The following is an 18,202-nucleotide window of genomic DNA, read 5'->3' as shown; positions in this document are numbered from 1 at the left end:
TTTCCTTGCATATGACAAAGGACGAATCTAAAGTGAAAAACTTCTAGAGAAGGAAAACTAACAAGAGACTTACCTTGGATAGAGGTATGGAAGCTTCTTGTCTTTCTTCAAAGCTTCCTCTCCTTCTTCCCTTGTGTGTTCCTTGTTCACCCTCTTCTCTTATATGCTTGGGGAGGAGTGTGTATGCCTAGAGATGAGTGTGGGTGCTTGGAGATGAGTGTGGGTGCCTGGAGCTATGTGTGTATGCTTAAAGACTTGTGTATTAAGAGGAAAGCAAGTGCGACAGAGTGAGGAAATGAGCAAAATGTAGGTTTAAAAACCAGTCTGCACATTTAAAAATGTCTACACTATGTTTTCGAGAGCTTATAGATGCGTTCCATAGTACAGACATGCTTATAGACATGCTACAGAGTTTTCTCATTAAATACTCAAGGAAGAACACATTTTTTGGGTTGTTTATGTGTAGGATGTCTTCATCTTCAACAAATACCTCCAATGAGGATGAATCCCTCCGTATCCACCATTAAGAAATGTGGTTAGAGAAAAAAATCAAATGTATGTGTGATTGATGTCGAGGAAACATGTATCGTGCATGTAGAATTACACTCAATCACACCTCAAAGTATGGAGAATGGGATGTGACCATATCCCAGGTAAATGTTAAAGCATTGAGGTTGATTGAGATACCTATGGGTGTTCATGTGTTTGATATATGATCCTTTTTTAATTTGACACGGGATGGAGTGCCACACCCACATATGTTGCCCTATGCTCGTCGTGAGGAGGCGAAGCGTTAATGATATGAGGTGGCATCTTCAGAAGGGACCATTATGGATGCATGGAGTAATGGTGATAGTAGCCCTCCACCATTACCTCATGAGGCCATAGAGGAGGAGGTGTTTGATGATATGCTGCAAGATTTATTTGGCCATCAGTCCTCAAGTGAGGATGACAGCATGGAGAAGAACAATCATTTTACTGTAGCATCGACACCACTGTTTGAGGGGTGCACATTCTCTGCTCTACGTGCCTCCCTTGAGTTACTAAACTTGTAGTGGAGCAATGCAAGTTTGAATGCATTACTCAAGTAAGCTTTAAAGTTTATTTTGCAAACATGGTGAATTATGCTAGTGGGTCAATTACTAGAATACTTTTTCTAAGTTTATGGTCTTCATGTGCAGACAATTGTGTAAAATGCTTCCAAGGGAGAATAAATTACCGACCTCAAGAGATATGGCAAGGCAACATGTGACCTCTCTTAGGGGATTGTATCACAAGGGCATCCAAGTGTGCATTAATGATTGTGTTCTGTTTTGTGGACCACATAAGGAGGCAAGAGAGTGTCCCTCTTGTGGAGAGGCAAGATATAGAGTAGATCTCAAAACTTTGGATGTGCCTGGTAAGGTTCTATGACATTTTCCCATAATCCCTTACACCCTTACATCCAACATATGTTCAAGTGCAAATCCATTGTAAAGCTCATGTCATGACATTCCTCCCATCGATCAACCGATGGCAAGTTGAGAACTCCCACAGACACTCCTACATGGAAGCATAATGAAGACACATGGCCAAGCTTCAAGGAAGGACCTAGGAACTTGAGACTTGGATTGGGTATGGACAGTGTGAACCCATTTGGCCTTAAAAGCACCTCTTACAGTGCATGGCTAGTGATATTGGTGAATTATAATCTTCCACCCTCTATGGTGATTAAGAAAGGGCATGTTATGTTATCCCTTCTAATTCTAGGAAAAAATAAAGTAAAAAATCTTAATGTTTATCTAGAGCCTTTGATTGATGAGCTGGAGGTACTTTGGAGAGGTATCGAGGTGCATGACGTGAGCAGGCCTCCCTCGTCATGAGACTTCAACTGCAAAGCAATCTTGATGTGGATGATGCATGACTTCCTAGGCTATGGCGAGTGTTCAGGTAAGCATTGAACTTTTAATTATGAGTAGGCAATTGATATGGTACCCTAAACCCACCTTGCTTATGCAATTGCATCTATTGTTTAGGTCTCACTACATCGGGTTACCATGCATGTCCTATTTGTGGTCCTTCGCTAGTTGCTTCATAGGCAGATCTACTGAATAAGGTCATCTATTAGAGTCACCATCAATTTCTCCCACCTAATCATCCTAAATATGTCGCCCCTTGGAATAAAGTCCCCCCGCAGTCACTCAACTGTACTCAACTGCACAAGATTGGATAAGAATTTGGGACCATTCCACGACTCCACCACTTGGAATGAGCTGGTAAGGGAACGTAACTATTGTGTGCTATATTGAATGGAGATAAAGATTGCACATTAACACCATTTTTTGTTTAGATACTCCATCTTTTATAGGCTACCATATTGGTCCCACCTCAAGATCAATCACCTGCTTGATCCCATGCATATCTTCAAGAATGAGGCATCTACCATTTGGGAACATGTGAATGGGACACGAGATTCTACAGGCATAAGGGAGGATCTACACACCACAGGGAGGATGCATGAATCTTGGCCACAAAAGAGGCCAAATGGGTATTTCTATTTACCTCGTACACCATGGAAGTTATCAAAGCTAGAGATGGTGGTGGTGAAGCGAGCTATCACTACAATTCATACTCCCACTAGATGCATGAGGTGTTTGAAGGGGGCCTTCACAAAGAGCAAGAAAAGAGTTGTATAGCAATTATATGGCTTGAAATCTCATGATTGGCACAAGATGCTCCAAGAAAGTATGACTTAGCATAATCTCTTTTTCCTTCCAAATTTGTGAGTGTAGAAGCAACTAATCAACCATTGCTCATGTGTTCAGTTCATACTACCTACTAGCATTTCTCATAGTGCATCAAAGGATGTGAAGGATTGTATTTACAAGATGGGCGATCTTGTGAGGTACTTTACGCTATACAAAATGTGAAGCGTTTCAATGCTCCATGTAAGGTTTTCATATTGCTAATATGGTGCACTTTTTTCTTTCTAGGTATGTGAGCTCAAAGGAAATAGATCCCACCACACTTGAGGATGCTCGAGTTATGTCAGTGCAGGTGGTTTGTTTAATGGAGGAGACCTTTCCAAGTTCAATTCTCACAAGCCAACTACATCTCACAATGCATTTGGTGGATGAGATTGCTACATGCATCATTGTACATGCACGATGGCTATTCTTCCTTGAGCGCTTCATGAAGACCGTGAAGGGTTTTGTGAGGCAAATACAATGCCCGAAGGTAGCATGGCCGAGGGTTGGGTGGTACAAGAGTCACTTGTATATATTTCTGAGTTTCTTGTTGATGTTGATAGCTCTCTTCCATGACTATGGAGAGATGATGAAGACCTAAGGATGACCTCTATTGTGCCTCAAGGGAAAGGACAGAGCAAAGTAATGGACAAGGAGTTGCTTAATAATATCAACCTCTATTGCATGCTTAGTAGCGATGTGATGAAAAGATGGTGACAAGATACACGGATGCAAAGGAAAGAATACAAGGAGAAAGGGCCCTCTTCCGTACACACTGCAAATCTCATGTGCCATACCCTGAGCATCCAAGAGCACTTCCAAAGGATATTCATGTGGACTGGCTACTTGATGAAATAGAGAGAGCAGAGAGAGACGAGGGGACGCATATCACAATGGAAGAATGGGAGTAAGCTAAAGGATGCATACAGAATGTCATGCATAAGTTAGGAGCTTTCAACAATTTAGATTGCTTATTCAATTGATTTTGTCTTGGTGTAGTGTACTATGTTCAATGCTATATGGTTTGAGGGCAAGCATTTTTGGACACAATGGATTGATGATAAGAGAAACACACAAGATTGGGGCATCATTGCTAGCTTTGAGGGAGCCAATGGAGCCATTGATGATTATTGTGGCATAATCCAAGATATTATTAAGCTTGACTTTCAACACTTCTTTGTGTATGTTTTGGATGTCAGGTGGTTTAAGGACATGGTGGAAAGAGGCCCTAATGCAACAATCAAACCCCATGCAAGTGTCTTTGTAACTATTGACTCCAAAAAGTTTTGGCAAAGCAAGAAGGACACACTAGTACTACCACAACAATGTGAACACGTACTGTAGACATATATAAAAATATTCACTTTTTAATATTTGATACCTTCAATGCAAGGAAAATAACATGATTGTATTTGTGTTTGAATTAGGTTGTCTATCAACCAATGGTGGATAATAGTAGGTGGTGGCACATCATACCTATTACGCCACATTCCAAAGTGATATATTGTACATTTACTAATATGGAGCCTATGGAGGATGATCATGGCCATGGGAGTGATTTGATGATCGTGATATGAGAGAGGAGGATGATCATGAGATAGGAGATACAGATATTCAAGCCATTACCCATGAGGACGAGCCTGCCATTGTTGATGCTGATTTCGATGAATGTATTTGTAGATCTTAACATTGGTTTAGATATTGAAGTAGATAGTTTGGCAAGGGTTGATCTCATTGAAAATGAGATTGACCATCATTGATATTGGCAAAATTATTTTATATATTGTCTCATTCTCCTCACCTCACTTAATTTTTCTATATGTGGGTTGGTCAAAAAACATTGATATTTTTATTAAAATTATGTGATTTGGTAATCATGGGCAATGCTTGGAAAGCAGTGATGCACATTTATCAGCTTGCATCAAAATTTTACTCTCTGTATTCTCTATTGTGCATTTATAAATGTGTCTAAATACGCATTTAAAAGATAGTGTAGATGTGCTATTAGACGCATTAATAAACATGCTATTAGACGCGCTAATAGACACACCCATATTTTTATTAATTCTATCTGTGCCTATAGAAGCACCCGCTGTTTTGCATGTCTAACAGGTGCGTCTATAGTTTCTTTGTCTTGTTGTGAATCTCTGCATAGAGATTTTGTATGCACAAACATCCCAAAGCAAAAAATGTACACAAGGTGGTAGCACGTAGGCCATCGGATACAACAGTCATCTATGATGGGGATATGATAGACCATGCATTTCGGACCCTGCTGCATAGGAGGATAGGCATCTGATTTAACTATTGCGGCCATCAATACCACAGTCTTGTTATGTACATGACAAGGTTGCTTCTTGATTCCTTCCTTCCTCATCCTAAGGCTGCAGATGTTCTGCTTCATCTCCTTCACTTTTTGCACTCTGTGCAACAGCTTCATCTGAATCCCTCAGCATCTCTTGAAGCTGCATAAATTGTTAAAAAACATCATGGGCCATTTCCAAGACTTCCACTCTAGTTTGGAGATCTCTCAAGATGACGAACTACTTTTCATAACTGTCGAAAGCCACAACAAGCTCGTGCACACATCTATCATGATCTTTTTGCAGGGTCTTGTAGCTTACTCTTTGGACTTTCAACAGTGTTTCAAAAAACAACCCTCATCCGTTCTTTTTTAATGTTCAATGTGTTCTGCATGTTGCAGAGCCATTTGTAAAGACCCTCTTTTTTGGTTCTTTGATCTTCAAGATCCTTTCGCATCTTTTCTACCTCCTTATCGGCCATGTCCCCGTGAATTCTCACTTCTTTGAGCCTATCTCGGAGCTCCTTCATGCAAGAGGGGATAGAATTTGCAGAAAGAGTGCAAGGGAGATAAAAATGGTCAAGAGAGATAGAAGATGAAATAGTGAAGGAAATGTAATAGTGGAGGCTTGAGTTTGCAGTCCGATTGGAAGGGAGAAAGAAATGGTCGAGAGGGATAAATATGAAGCAGTGAAGGAAATGGAATAGTGGAGGCTTGAGATTGCAAGGGAGAACAAAACGGTCGAGAGGGATAGAAGACGAAATGGTTAAGGGAATGGAAACCCAGTTTTTATCCTGACTACATAGCGATTTGTAGCCGGACTACACAGTCAAGGTGAGAGCCACCGCGGTGGTTGTAGCTTGACTACACTATCAAGGTGAGAGCCACCACAGTGTTGGCCCAAATTTTGATACATTCAAGGTGGTGATGAGATTTTTTTGTGTGACTAGTATCTTTTTGTATCGGATAAGAAATGCTATGTAAATCATGCACAACACAAAGCAACTATAGACGCACTTGGTAGATGCGCAAAATAGCGGGGATGTCTATAGGCGTTGCTTGAGTAGAGGAATTATGGGTGCATCTAATAGTGTGTCTAACAACTCCTCTATTTGTGCGTGTATTAACACATCTATTTGTGCATTTAAACTGAGAAAATACGAGCCCGTCTAACATTACGTTTATCAGCATGCCTATTTGCACATGTATTAACACGTCTATTTGCGCATCTAAATTGAGAAAATACTAACCCATCTAACATGGCGTTTATCAGGCATCTATTTGCACATATATTAGCGCATTTATTTGCACGTTTACACTGGGAATTAGACGTGTATTTAGATGCAAACCAGAGAATACAGAAAGTGAGATTTTGGTGTACATCATTGCTTTTCAAACATTGCCTGAGATTACCAAAGCACATAATTTTAACAAAAACATCAATGCTTTTTTGCAAGCCCACATATACAAGAATTAAGTGAGGTGAGGAGAATGAGACAATATGTAGAATAGTTTTGCCAATATCAATGATGGGCTATGGTTCAATCTCATCCTCAATGAGATCAACCCTTGCCAAACTATCTACTTCAAAATCCAAACAAGTGTTTAGATCTACAAATACATTCAACCCACTACTACTTGTGCTACTCATGTGCTTATCGAAATCAGCATCACCAATGGTAGGCTCATCCTCACGGGTAATGGCCTCAATATCTGTATCTCCTATCTCATGATCATCCTCCTCTCTCGTATCACGGTCATCATCACATCCATGGCCATGATCATCCTCCATATGCTCCATATTAGTAAATGTACTATACATCACTTTGGAACGTGGCATAATAGGTATGACATGCCACCATCTATTATTATCCACCATTGGTTGATAGACAACCTAATTCAAACACAAATACAATCATGTTATTTTTCTTGCATCAAATATTTAGAAGCGAGTATTTTTATATGTGTGCACAGTACCTGTTCACATTGTTGCGATAGTACTAGTATGTCCTTCCTACTTTGCCAACACTTTGGAGTCAATAGTTACAAAGCCACTTGCATGGCATTTGATTGTTGCATTAGGGCCTCTTTCCACCACGTCCTTAAGCCACTTTACATCCAAAACATACACAAAGAAGTGTCGAAAGTCAAGCTTAATACTATCTTGGATTATGCCACAATAATCATCCATGGCTCCATTGGCTCCCTCAAAGCTAGCAATGATGCCGCAATCTTGTGTGTTTCTCTTATCATCAATCTGTTGTGTTCGAAAATGCTTGCCCTCACACCATATAGCATTGAACATAGTGCACTACACCAAGAAAAAATCAATTAAATAAGCAATCTAAATTATTGAAAGCTCCTAACTTATGCATAACATTCTATATACCGACCTTGCTCATGCATCCCCTAGCATACTCCCATTCTTCTATTGTGATATGCATCCCCTCGTCTTTCTCTGCTTTCTCCATTTCATCAAGTAGCCAATCCACATGAATATCCTTTGGAAGTGCTCTTAGATACTGAGGGTATGGTGTGACGCCAAAAATTGATATTTTTAATTTGGCATTGGTATTGTTTTTCTCTATGTTTGATAAGAGTTTGAGTATCAAGTGATAGCCTAGTGGCTCTCACTTATTTCTATTTTCTATGATATTGTATGGGATTGAGAGGATGAGTGGAATGGCTCATTGTAAATACCATAGGTATGAATTATAAATACCTTGGTATGGGGTGAGAGTTATTTGTGTATGGGATATTATGAGTTTTTTAGAAAATAGGAAGAGTGAGTCATATAAAGAGGTGGGCTCATGTCCATGTGTTCCAATAATATAAGAGAGGCCACATGCCAAGTGTGTGGAAGGCATGTGGAGGAGTGTGAAGTCAAGAGGAATCCTTCTAGAACTCCTATGTGGAATAAGAAGGATGTGGACATGTGGAAAAGAGAGGGTCCCTATGGGCTCCATGTGAGGAGACTCTTGACTTTCTCAATATTTTAAGAGTCTTGAGCATCTTTTGATGGGACACATGGCAAGAGTAGCCAAAAAGGACATGGATGGTGACATACATGCTTATGTGATTGATGGGGAAAGGAATCTACAGGCAGCAATTGTAAATGGGTGAAGGAGGGTAACAAAATCTCTATAAAAGGAGCCCTCCTCTCCCTTGTTCATCAGAATCTCTTCCACCATTAGGCCTCATGTTGCTGTAGCTCTAGTCTCCCCAAGCCTCTTCCATGAGCCTTCTCTCCCTCTTGTAGATATTCTCTCATGTAAACTCTTGAGTCCATCTCTCTCTAGTGGTAGTCTTGGAGCTTCCGCTCCCTCTTGTATGTATGAAACCTCTTCTTCTCCCTTGTGTTTGTAGTGTTGGAGTGGATTCTCACTCTATTTGTAACAAATGTCACTTCACGTTCTCTCTCTCTTGAGTGTCTCTTCCCTTTTCTTTCTTTTAAAGCCTTGAAAGTTCTTTCTATTCGGCCGCTCACTGTGCATACATGGTCCACTTGTTTCCCGAGCCACCATGCAAACTTCTTCCCCTCTTCTAGGAGAAATCTATGAGGGGTGGATCGTTGATGAAGGTGGAGTCTTGAGGGAGCATCCTGCTCAGGCGAAATTAGCCTGGGTGGAGGGCAGTGTTTATGACAGTTTGACCCCCTATTAGTATTTTGCTCATAACTTTCTGCTCAATAGTCCGATTGTAATGAAATTTATATCAGCACCAAGCTATCTTCAAGGCGCATGTTTCTATATAATCAGATCTTGAATCAGATACTGCTATAAAAAGTTATGAGTCTCTGTGTCTGACAGTCTGTTTTCATGATAGTTTTTACCCCCTTCCAGTAAACTGTCCATATCTCTTCAACCGTCTATCTGTTTTCAATGAAACTTATATCAGCGTGAAGCCCATCTCAAGCCGCATCTCTTTATATGCTTGAATCTCTGATATCATATCTCTACTAAAAGTTATAGGCCTCTGTGTCTAATGACAGTTTGTAGAGTGTTTTGAGCTAAGTGTAAAGGTGTCTATGAAGGAGGTGCAATGTTTCCTCGGAATCTACCCATCCGACCTAATCAGCCCCTTCAAACTCCTCGATATATATCAGTTCATGTCATGTTGAGCCGCAAGATCTTCTTTCAACAACGTATCGCTCTTCTCTTTGGCGCAGATCGGCTCGCTGAGATTATGGCCTCTGCTGATCCTTTCCTTCTCCCTATGCTTGATTACAACATCACTTGGGATGTTACCATCTTCATTCTCATCTGAGGGAGGAAAGTATGGTATGGTATCTTGGCATAAAAGTTTTTTTCTAATGTCCCATTCTCAATGATAAATATCTTTGGCTATCAGTTTGAAAGCAGCAGGAAGTGAAGAGGTGCGTGAAGTTTATTACCCCCAACTTCATGTCACATCTTTTGGTGGAGACGTTGGGTACGTTTGGTATTGGATTCATCCCACCTTACTAAACAGTGTCACATGTACTTGATTGCATGTTATGCCTAGAAGAGGCATGTGTTTGTATGAGATAAAGAAGATGCCTGGAAGAACTCCATTAGAAGAGATTCCAACCCGTTTAAGAGAACTTGAAGATTATGAAGGTGATGCTCAAGCTATTCGCACAGTCACCATGATCATATCCTTTATGTTTGCATTGTTGAATATGTTGGTGAATCGACAACGCCGGCAACAGGCACAATGACAAATTGGGGATTAATCCATGCACTGGCAGCTTGGTGTGAAGAAGAGTTAAGTCTTTGGGTAGTTTTCGACTATAACAGTGGAGTGGTGATTCTTAATGCTTTCGACTTCTTTTGCTATGCAAATGATGAAGATTACAATATCTTGAAGATTTTATGTACACTTCCTATTGTGAGAAGGGTGATTCTAGAATGCATGTATACACAATGTTTTCATGGTGCTGGTTGGTCACTTATTTTTGAAGATTTTGTTGAGGATCACATTGTGGAGGGTTTTAAACAAGTGGTTATGCATAATAAGTTGGTCTTGGTATACTAAGGCTGTGTGGGATCTTGTTCGGATCTTGTTTGGGATATTATTTGGATCTTGGTGTTTCCTTTTTGTGTTTCATCATGGTGAAGATTCTAGTGTTTTGAGGGACCCAAGGGGAAGACCCGGAGTCTTATCTTCGGGATTTTGTTCGAGGATGCTGGCTTTCTGGATGGTCCATGAAGGATCGGGCGGAGATTTTGCCTGATTTTCTTGAAGGTGTAGTCTTGAGTTGGCATGAGACCTTGCCGGACTCTACCAAGGAGGACTGGGACCAAGTGGTGGTAGCAATGAAGTAGAGATTTGGGGCAGTGGAGTCGCCAAATGCTTTGATGTTGCAGTTGGACCGGTTCTATCAAGGAGAGGGTGAGTTGGTCTCTGCGTTGGCAATCCGATATGAAACTTTATGGACAAAGTATGAAAGGGCAGCTTTGCGAGCTGTGGCATCTGCATCATCGGCCCCTCAAAGTCTCTCAGGGATGGAGCACTTAAAGATGAGCAAATTTGTTATGGCTTTGGAGCCTCATCTTCGCTCAAAAGTAATGAGTAAAGATCCAACAACATATGTGGAGGCGCTTCGCATTGCAACCAAGAAAGAAGCTTCTCTAAAGATCGAATCCTCTTTTGTGTCTTCAACCGCTTCAACTTCTAAGGTGGAGGTAATGAGCACTCCTCAGGTACCAAAGTCCTCTGAGTTAGATCATAATATCTCCCAATTGATGGCAGAGTTTGCTGATTTGAAATTGCATTTGGTTAATGCACGACAACCTAGAGCACCAAAGAGTGAAGATAGGCCTCGAGATAGGAGTGGGGTCACTTGCTATGAATGTAATGAAAAAGGTCACTATCGCCCCGAGTGTCCTAGATTCAGAAAGAAAGAAGAAAAACAAGTATCCTTGTTAGAAGCTTCTTCAGGGGATGAGGAAAGAGAGGTAATGATGGCTAAACGGGGGCGTGGTAAACCAAAAGAAGAAGAAGAAAGCAAGGAAGAAGTAGATGAGGAACATCAGGAAGAGGAATACCGTAGTAAGAAAAAGAAGGCATCTAGAAGGAGAATTAGCCAGTCAGACTTTCCTTTAGGACAAGGAATTGGAAGCTATGACTTGTTGTCCGACCTTAAAGAAAAGGAAGCTCATATCACCTTTGGTCAATTACTTGCTTTGTCTCCAAAACTACGAAAGGAATGGGGAAAACTAGCAAGCACAAGGGTGTCAAAGAAGAAAAAGAAGAAAAGTGCCAATCCTGTTGTTCAAAAGGTAGATATAGATGTTGGTGATGATGTACCTGCGGTTGATGTGATCATTGATGGTCAAGTGATTTCTAATGTGTACATTGATGGAGGTGCATCGATTAATGTCATGAGTGAGAAGACCATGATTGATGTTGATTTAAAATACTCTAGTACTACCTCTCCTTATCGCATCAAATTGGCTGACAACACTAGGGTTAAGACCTTGGGAGTTGTGAAGAATCTAGAAGTGGATGTATGTGGAATTTCTGTGCCGACTACTTTTCAAGTGATCCCTACCAAGCCAGATGCACGTGCCTATCCATTGATTTTGGGAAGGCCTTGGCTACGCAAGGTGAAGGCCTCTTCTCTTTGGCGCAGATCGGCTCACTGAGATTATGGCCTCTGCTGATCCTTTCCTTCTCCCTATGCTTGATTACAACATCACTTGGGATGTTACCATCTTCATTCTCATCTGAGGGAGGAAATTATGGTGTGGTATCTTGGCATAAAAGTTTTTTTCTAATGTCCCATTCTCAATGATAAATATCTTTGTCTGTCAGTTTGAAAGCAACAGAAAGTGAAGAGGTGTGTGAAGTTTATTACCCCCAACTTCATGTCACATATGGCACACGAGATCTGTGGTGTGTACGAAAGAGGGCCCTTTCTTCTTGTCTTCTTGCCTTTGCATCCTCATATCTTGTCACCCATCTTTTCATCACATCACTATTAAGCATGCAATAGAGGTTGATACTATTATGCAACTCTGTGTCTATTACTTTGTTGCATCCTTTCCCTTGAGGCACAATAGAGGTCATCCTTAAGTCTTCATCATCTCTCCATAGTCGTGGGAGAGAGCTATCCACATCAACAAGAAACTCAGAAATATATACAAGTGACTCTTGTACCAACCAACCCTCGGCCATGCTACCTTTGGGTCTTGCATTTTGTCTCACGAAGCCCTTCAAGGTCTTCATGAAGCGCTCGAGGAAGAACAACCATCGTGCATGTATAGTACCGCATATAGCAATCTCATCCACCAAATGCACTATAAGATATAGTTGGCTTGTGAGAATAGAACGTGGAAATGTCTCCTCCACTAAACAAACCACCTCCACTAACATAACTCGAGCATTCTCAAACGTGGTGGGATCTATTTCCTTTGAGCTCACATACCTAGAAATGAAAAAGTATAGCATATTAGCAATATGCATTCAGACTTGCATGGAGCATTGATATGCATCATATTTTGTATCATGTAAAGTACCTCACAAGCTCTCCCATTTTGTAAATACAATCTTTCACATCCTTCGATGCACTACGTGAAATGCTAGTAGGTAGTATGAACTGAACCCACGAGGAGGTGGCTGATTAGTTGCTTATAATTATTCACTCACAAATTTGAAAGGAAAAAGATATTATGCACATAAAATACTTACTTGGAGCATCTTGTGCCAATCATGAGATTTCAAGCCATATAATTCCTCTACACCTCTTTTCTTGCTCTTTGTAAAGGCTCCCTTCATACACCTCATGCATCCAGTGGGAGTACGAATTGTAGTGATAGCGCGCTCTCGGGGGGGGGTCACTCATCATATGTAACCCTATCACGTGAGTTCAACAGAAGGATTTTTTTTTCCTAAAATTCACAGAAATAAATATACATAAGGGACTATTTAAAATAGTTTTCGAAAAAATTTACAGATTTGTATAGAAAAGGGGTACATTTTATTAATGAAATTTTTTACAGATAAGGGACTTTAAATATAGGCCTTGAACGCACGTGATATAGAGGGTTTATACATAGTGACCCCCCCGAGAGCGCGCTTCACCGTTGCCATCTCTAGCTTTGATAACATCCATGGTGCACGAGGTAAAAAAACACACCCATTTGGTCTCTCTTGTGGCTAAGCTTCACGCATCCTCCCTGTGGTATGTAGATCCTCCCTTATGCCTGCGGAATCTCGTGTCCCATTCAAATGCTCCCAAATGGTAGATGCCACATTCTTGAAGATATGCATGGGATCAAGCAGGTGATTAATCTTGAGGTGGGACCAATATGGTAAACGATAAAAGATGGAGTATCTAAACAAAAGTTGGTGTTAGCGGGCAATCTTTATTTCTAGCCAATATAGCACACAATAGTTACAAACCCTTACCGACTCATGCCAAGCGGTGGAGGAGTCGTAAAACCGTCCTAAATTCTCATCCAATCTCCCACGGTGAGTGATTGTGGGAGGACTTCATTCCAAGGGGCAACATATCTAGGATGATCAGGGGGGAGAAATCGATGGTGATTCTCATAGATGACCTTAATTAATGCGTTTGCCCGTGAGGCAACTAGCAAAGGACCACAAACAGGACATGCATGGTAACCCGATGTAGTGAGACCTGAACAATAGATGTAATTAAGAGTTGAAGGTGGGTTTAGGGTGCCACATCCTTTGCCTACCAACGCGTCTACCAGCGCATCTAAAACCGCATCTGTCTGTTCTATGGTGCGCGTCTAAAAGCGCATCTAAAACCGCGTAGCGTGCATTTTGGAGTAGGGGGTGTTGAATCATGGGAGGCCCAATTTGTAAGTATCGATCTCAAATTATATTGCTTATGTAGTTTATTAGGAGGTTGTTTCTTTGTACTAATCCCTCCGCAAATTGTGTCGTCTTGCAGCTTGAGATCATGGGCAGATACACTACTCCTGTCGAGACAGCCTACCACTGCCACCATCACAGAGGAGATACATGGAGGCACTTCTATGATGACGGGTTGATTACTAAGGAGTAGTATGTTCGGGCTACTGGAGCGGCCCCCGAGGTATTTGAAAGTAATCAAATAATGTCAATATTATAAGTAAAGATTTGATTTTTCATACATTGATATATGTTGTCCCTTGTTTATAGGCCCATGCACAAGACAACGAGGAAGAAGACGAGGAAGGAGGCACAAAAGGGAGCGCAGAAGGGAGCATGGATGGCAGCAAGGATTAGTCGTAGAAGTAGTACTAGCTACTCTTTTTTGTACTTAAAGCCACTGGCTTGGCTTCGTGTCTCTTGTATATACACTCCTCTTATTTTTTGTACTTGAAGCCACATGACGTGGCTTAGCTTCCTTATTTTTTGTACTTGAAGCCACATGACGTGGCTTAGCTTCGTGCTATATGTACATACAAGCACTTTTTGAGCTTTCAATTTTATTGCGTTTTGGAGTTGTAATGTTTTATTTGGAATTGTAATTAAAATGCGGTTGGCTGTAAGAATTGAATTACACAATGTGGAAATGGGATTCTTGTAACTATATAGCATACACAACATACATAGCATTCTGTAAATTTAAAAAAATATATTATAAAGTGCGTCTATCAGTATGTCTATAAACGCGTCTATATACACGTCTATCTGTTCGGCAAGCGTCTATTTCTGCGTCTATAAACGCGTTTATAAGACCGTTTAAAAACGTGTCTATGCACGCGTTTAACGATGTGTCTGTCTCTTTTTTAAATTTTTAAGTAGAGCGTTTATTTAAGCATCTAAATGCGTGTCTATATGCGTATGTGTCTGCTATATAGATGCGCTGTTAGATGCGGGTCTCCAGACGTGGAAATAGACGCACAAATAAACGCGCCCATAAATTTTTTATTTAGTTCAGTAAACGCGTCTGTGTGTGCGTCTATGGGTGCTTTGTCTTGTTGTGATGGATAAGAGAACTCATGTGTAGGAGGCAGTAGCACTGATAGGTGCACATATAGATAGTAGGGATAGGATAGAAGATAGTAGCTAGAGAATATCATGACATTGGCCCCCTCTATTTTTTGAGATGATTTTTGTATTGAACATATATATTGGAAATAACTACGTGCTTGTGTAAAGAACCCTGATTGCAGGAAATGATGACAAGAACTTTGCGAGCAAATTGATGATTGGATGACCCATGGAGTTGGATGTGGACCTTGGATCTTGCACCGGCACACGGAATGGATGATGGAGTGAGTGGTCACTAAGACAGTGTAGAAGGACTGGTGCTTTTTGAAAAAGACTACAAGTAAGGAGCGCATTGCACGACCACAGACGGAAGGGGTGGGCCACAAAGAAAAGATCTAAATGGATGGTCCCTATCCATGATGGAAAAAGCGCCAATCCACAACTAGACTTTTGCATGGAAAGCAAGGGACGAGAAGTGAAAGAAGTGAAGACCAGCATCCCATAAGTAGAGGCGGCCATCTCACTTCAACCTATCTTCGTGCTCATCTCGTGAAATAGAGGACAGTTGATCATGTTTTCATGAGCTTTGTGCTCATCTCAGTTTATGGTGGGAATCACCCACATTGGTTGTTGAGTCAGGGAGCTAACCGTCTTGTGTTTTTAGTTGTTTCGTTTTGCTTTGGTGAATCAGTTGTTGGCGAAGAGCAGTGGATTGCTTGGTCGCTCAGTTTGTTGTTTGTCACAATTAACATTTAAGGTGTTTCAAAGGTCGTGATGACCTCAGAGAACAGCTTTTCTTGAAGGGTGGTGGTCGCTTGAGAAGGATATTGAGTGGCCTATCTTGGTTTGGAAGATTGTTCGTTCAGAAGGTGTGGGCACAAACAGTCAGGTTCGTGACGAGATCATGAGCAGGAAAGAAACTGTCGTGAGCTTTCAGGTCTTCTTACTCATCTCGGTTGAGATTATGGGTAGAGGTTGAAGTATCACTAGTCGCAAGGCATTGGAAGCTTGAACAAAGCAAGACAGCGGGTGCTTGGAGCAAAACCAGATAAGAGCGTACTATCCTCAGTAGATATTGAAGGTTTCGTGGAGAAGTTGACGTTCATGATAGTACGTGGCTGGTCGACTTGCTTCCATGAAGCTTTGATTACCATTCTGACTCGCAGCTGGCACGGGCATCGTTTTTGAGGTCATGAGTTTTTGCTTGTCCCAGTCGGGGTTGCGGATGATTGCAAAAGTTCTGGGAGATCTCCACATTGTAGATCATAAAGAGAGGAGGTGTTGCGCCATTATTTAGTAAAGGTGGCTCATCTCGTCAGTTGCAGTTTTTGCTCGTTCCAGAGGTCTCTGGTCTAAGGGAGTTTGTGGACGTTCGCAGGAGGCTAATACTATTGCAGTTGATAGTGGGAGCCCCATCCAAGTGCTCACATGTAATCTAAAGGAAAGCGTCATCGAAATCGACAGCAGGCAAAAGCGCTTATTTTCATCAGTCATGGGAAACCGACTTACAGGCACGAGTTGGTGTTCGTGCAGCCATGGCAAATCAGCAGTTCCTAGGCTCTGCGACCTACTGGGGCTTCTTCAAAGTCTTGACCTTGAACACGAGATCTAAGCTACCTTTGCTCGCTTTGATGGTTGAATGCAAGGCAACGATATCCAGGTTGAGAACCTGAGTGTTTTGGCTCATTTCAAAAGGTGCAGGTACCAAGAGGCCGAATTCTCGGCTTGGTCGTCAATTTTGTGAAGGGCCGTAGGCAGCGAGCTGTTGGTGTTGTCCGTGTGTGAGTCAAAGGAGTCTTTGTAAGTGTTGATAGCATAGAAGAAGGGTGACAACTTCGCACTCAAAGGCACAAGAGAATTACGTGTGCATGCGGGAATTTGTAAGGGCAGATTCCATTAGTAGTCATTTTTTCAAGGGAAGTGCTGGAGGACGAGGATCAGTAGCAGGAGAAGCTGTCCTTTGGTTGGCTAAAGATAAGCTAGAGTAAAAGATCAAGTGAGAATTGTGAAGGGAGGTGGATTCGTTGAGAGGCTTGCATCCTTGATGATTCAAGTAAAGGAGAAATTTGTAAAGCAAGTAAGGAATTGATGTGAAGTTCCAAGGTCCCATTCAAGCTTCTTGGCATCCAATCAGTCATTTTGGCAAGCAAGGTTCTATCTGATCCTACAGGGGGTTCTATCTCTAAGAGTTCATGGTTGCTTGGAGGTTGTATACATTTCAGTGATCTTTGCATTTTCTACAATTATTGGTGGCTATCAGTATATGGTATTTCTCGGTGTTTCTCCTGTTTATGGTGTTTTGAGTTTGTGTTGAGATTGAGTTTCTTTTCGGTGTGTTTGCAAACGTGAATGTTCATCTAGCTATAAAGGCATTTCAGTGTAGTGCTGCCAGTCTCATTAGCGGCAATATTGACTTGCATGGTAATGAATGATTAGAGGTGGTGGCATCTAATATTCCCAGCCATGTCTATGGTGGCGGCTAAGACCCACCGAGCTCGTAGTTAATTATCTACCACTGCAATGGCCCATAATTACTCAGCAACTAGTTTCCATAATCGGGCTTGCATGCATGATTACTACAAGTGCAATAAATTACCAGTCACCGGGCTTGCATGCTCAGGAGAGTACTAGAGTGCATGGTAATGAGGAATTAGAGATGATTAGGCTTTATGATTTACTTTTGTGAGAATTACTGACTGACGGTGTGGCTGTCATCAGCCACATATGTCGTGGCTACGATTCCACGGTGCTGGCAGTTAAAATTACCAGCCACCACTCACCCACCATCAGCGAGCTTAAGCATGCATGATCACTATGAGTGCAGTAAAAATTACCAGACACTGGACTCGCATGCTTAGTAGAGTACTAGAGTGCATGGTAATGAGTGATTACAACCACGTCTATTGTGGCTACGATTCCACCGGGCTAGCAGTTAAAATTACCAGCCACCGCTCACCAGGCTTAAGCATGCATGATCAGTATGAGTGCAATAAAAATTACCAGTCACTAGGCTTGCATGCTCAGTAGAGAACTAGAGTGCATGGTAATGAGTGATTAGAGTTCATAATTTACCTTTGTGGGGATTATTGCACGGTGGTGGTGGCTCTCCTCAGCCGCGTCTGTCATGGCTAAGATTCCACCGGGCTAGTAGTTAATTACCAGCCATTGGACTGGCACCACATGGCATCTTCTTCATGATTACTAGCCTGTCTGGGGTGGCATTTAAGATTCCACCGCGATG

The 18,202-nt window shown here is 41.6% G+C and overlaps 2 pseudogenes; both read left to right on the top strand.

The window, feature by feature from the left end:
• The first annotated feature begins 467 nt into the window (after positions 1-467).
• LOC147879941 (uncharacterized) lies at positions 468-1,091 on the top strand (annotated as a pseudogene).
• A 1,302-nt stretch (positions 1,092-2,393) lies between these two features.
• LOC147879940 (uncharacterized) lies at positions 2,394-16,746 on the top strand (annotated as a pseudogene).
• The last annotated feature ends 1,456 nt before the right edge of the window (positions 16,747-18,202 follow it).

This window comes from Dipteris shenzhenensis, chromosome 33, assembly GCF_047967505.1.
Source record: "Dipteris shenzhenensis isolate YYH24624 ecotype China chromosome 33, Dip_SZ_1.0, whole genome shotgun sequence".
NCBI lineage: Eukaryota > Viridiplantae > Streptophyta > Polypodiopsida > Gleicheniales > Dipteridaceae > Dipteris > Dipteris shenzhenensis.
The sequence above is the reverse complement of the archived record's forward strand: the minus strand, read 5'-3'. Positions and strand labels throughout refer to the sequence as shown.